Source organism: Oreochromis aureus, linkage group 3 (assembly GCF_013358895.1).
Source record: "Oreochromis aureus strain Israel breed Guangdong linkage group 3, ZZ_aureus, whole genome shotgun sequence".
Lineage (NCBI taxonomy): Eukaryota > Metazoa > Chordata > Actinopteri > Cichliformes > Cichlidae > Oreochromis > Oreochromis aureus.
The window spans coordinates 32,896,531-32,900,286 of record NC_052944.1 but is presented as its reverse complement, the minus strand read 5'-3'; the positions used below and the strand labels follow the sequence as shown (position 1 = coordinate 32,900,286).

General features: G+C 36.1%; 1 long non-coding RNA gene across 1 annotated transcript; it reads left to right on the top strand.

Annotated features, from left to right (window-relative positions):
* The first annotated feature begins 2,941 nt into the window (after positions 1-2,941).
* Positions 2,942-3,756, top strand: LOC120438147. Its single transcript, XR_005611701.1, has 3 exons — positions 2,942-3,022; positions 3,143-3,227; positions 3,673-3,756. It is a non-coding gene; the product is annotated as an uncharacterized LOC120438147 (long non-coding RNA).

Genomic DNA, 3,756 nt, shown 5'->3' with positions numbered 1-3,756 from the left:
TCAAACAGATCATTGCTAACATTGCTAACATATCAAAATGTAAACACACACATTTACACATTCATACATATATATATCATGAAATGCCATTTAGGAAAATATCACATATATTACAATAAAAGTCTGAATATATGGAATGAAACTTGAATATATAGATTGAATGAACCTCCTGTTTAGAGATGAGGTTTTTCTGAATTCTCTTCCTTTAAAAGTGGCATCAGCTAAATTATTTGAGTACCTTGTACAGTTTGACAACTGTTTTGCGACAGCTGTTCAAACTGCAAATGGTACAAATAATTTGAAGTCTATATAGCGTCACCCTGAAGATCATATTTTCATTTAGCAATATTTCTAACACTTATGAATCATTTTCAACAAAATGTTTCTGGGAGAAGATTATTCACAATTCTTGAGGAAATTAATCACTCATTGATAGAGATGTCATCTGAGATAACACTTCAAGCAGAAGCTGAAGCACATTATATGGGGTCATTATACCATTCTACATCTCGAAGAGGAAGGTCAAGATAAGTGATAAAAATGGAAGCAAATTTGACGTGACTTTTCATTAAGTATATTCAGAAGATCATTCTCTATATATGCAAGTTTCATTCGATTTATTCAGACTTTGATTGTAATATATATAATATTTTCCTAAACGACATTTCACACACACACACACACACACACAAGAACACACACACACACACACATATATATATATATGTATATATATATATATATATATATATATCTAGCACCCTTACAAAATAAACATCATGTGTTAGCCTCCTAAGACCAGAACTGTTTCATGGCATGCATTCTTTATTTCTCTTTGCTATTTGGGCTGATTGGGACCAGATGAATGTAAGAACAAAGAATTACCTGATTTTAATTTTTTTTTTACCTGATTTTTGTTTCTGAGAAAAATTAGATCCACATATGAGGACATTCGCTTTAAATTTCAATAGAACAGTGGCAGTATAATGTCCTCGTAAGTGAATATCAGGCCCTTGTAGAGCTAAATTTAGTATTTTGTTCTAGACAACCAAAAATGTAATGTCCACATATGTGGACGGCAGGTCCTAGGGGGTTAAATTAAAGTGCAAGTATGATATTAACATTTGGATTTTTGCCAGCTTTCTAATTTTCTCCTTAACTTTGACATCCTTTTTTACAATTTTTTTTAAATCAACTACTACAGATACCAGCACTGCTGCTGCCGTTATTACAATTAAAACTACAACAGATACCAGCACTGCTATTGCTATGACTACAACTACAACTCCAGCTACAACAGATACCAGCACTGCTATTGCTATGACTACAACTACAACTCCAGCTATAACAGATACCCGCACTGCTATTGCTATGACTACAACTACAACTCCAGCTACAACAGATACCAGCACTGCTATTGCTATGACTACAACTACAACTCCAGCTATAACAGACACCCGCACTGCTATTGCTGACTACAACTATGACAGCTATAACTACAACTCCAGCTATAACATGACTACAACCCAACTCCAGCTATAACAGATGACTACAACTACTATTGCTATGACTACAACTACAACTACCAGCACTGCTTCTGCCATTACTACAACTACAATTCCACCACATAACAATGGATTATTTTTGATAGGTGTGTAACTTTACATGGCTGAATAGAATAAAATAAAATAGAATAGAATAGCCCTTTTTTGTACATGAAGAACAAATTTATGGGTGCTCCACACCAATTGTGCAACAGTAAAATATAAATAGTGAGACAACAGGAATAAGAAACAAACAGAAGAGATATATAAAACTTGAGGAATACATACAAAACAAGAGGAAGGCACACATTGGAGTGGAAAGTGATTGGAAGCAGTGCAAAAGGACTGAGTAATGGATGATGAGGCTCAGATTGGTGAGGTGGGTGCGGGTGGGGTGTTCGGGTATAGTGTTTGCTAGCAGTCTGAATGGCCCAGGGGAAGAAGCTGTTTGTGGATCTGGGGATGTGGGACTTGGTGGACCTGAGGCTCTGACCAGAGAGAAGCAGGTCAAACAGAGGCGAGGTGCAAGGGGTCACCTGTGATGGCCCTGGTTTTCCTGAGACAGGAGGATCTGGTGATGGCTTCCAGACGTGGCAGAGGGCAGCCAATGATCTTTTGGGCTGTGCAATTACCCTCTGCATATCCTTCCTGTTCTCAGTTGTGGCTCCTGTGTCCCAAACACCTGGACAGTAGGAGAGCACTCCCTCCACTGAGGAGTGGTAACAGGCCACCTGCAGCTTCTGGATCTTATTCATACCAAGTGCATCAGTGCTTTTACTTTTGGTTTGATACATAACTAAAGAATTTTTTACAGATTAAAATATTTATTATTATTTCATTTAATTACAATTCCATTGTGAGTAACATGAACTTATTACACATTGGGAATTATTAAGGTTCAGATGTGATAATTGGATTTTTGTCAAGTTTTCTAATTTTCTCTTGTCATTCTTTTTCTGCTCTTTTTAAAATAAATACCATAAGTAGTAACACTGGTACTAATACAGCCCCACTGACTGAAACCACATTTCCTGTGCAAAGGAATAGCATATAATATAACATGTTAAATATCAGGCCCATGTTCATATTGCACATACAGCACAATGAATGTAATATTAATAGCTTATTGAGTTTGGTTATTATAATTTCCTGTGAGAAGCAACAGCGTTCAATTTGTAAAGCTATGAAAAATCTGGCAATGATTAATCACAAAGAATAGTTGATGTGTTTAATTTTTAATTAAAGATATTATGTAGAATATGAATAAACTTAAATAAGTCTTATTGTTGTTAAGTCCATCAGTGCATTTCCTTTTGGTTTGATACAAAACTGAAGAATTATTTACAGATGAAAATAATTGTTATAATTTCCTTTAATTACAATTTCCAGATGTGCAGAAGAGGACTGTAGTGAGGCTGAGAATGAAAAGCAGTGCTGATCTGACAGATCCAAACATCAGGGATCAAGTGCTGCAGCAGGTACAGTAAACAGATATGTTTGCTCTGCTTTAAAACACCTCTGGTACATTTTATTATCAGCTCTTAGCAACCCAAGCAACAAATGACACCTTTTGTCTTTTTTTACATGGTTATATTCAGCTGGAGGCCTCTCTTCAAAGTCAGCTCTCTGGTGTTGTGAGTCTGTGCTGGAGGCACATCAGCTGTGAAAAGCAACAAAAGAAAGGTACGGATCCTGAATAACGTACTTACACAGAACACCATTTCACTAGTGACCCATATATGGTTATGTTTTATGTCATCAATATGTTAAAGAGAGAAATGTTCTGAAACCAGAAAAATTTCATGGCCTGTTTTATGTTTTGATTAATTCAGTGTCTGATCCTAATTTTGAGCTACAGATCTGTTTAGAATGCACAAATATCCTATCTGATATTAACAAGTGATGGTTAATCCTTGAGGCCAGGGAGAGGGACTTTTTAAGGTTTTACAACCTATTTTCAGAGAAAAAAACATAAATAATCTCATAATATCAGGTCCTGTTTTCTTTAAGACATGAAAACAAAACAGCCGAACAGTATGTAAGTGGTCTGGTCGAAATTAAAAGTTAGACTGTTTGGATTCCAGTGTATCTCTAACCAGGTTCAAACATCTCTTTCTTCCTCCGGCAGACACATGTGTGGAGAACAGCGATTTACTCTAAAAGAGGACCACAGAGAAGTTTTGACCACAGGAGCAGGACAGCTATGATGAAG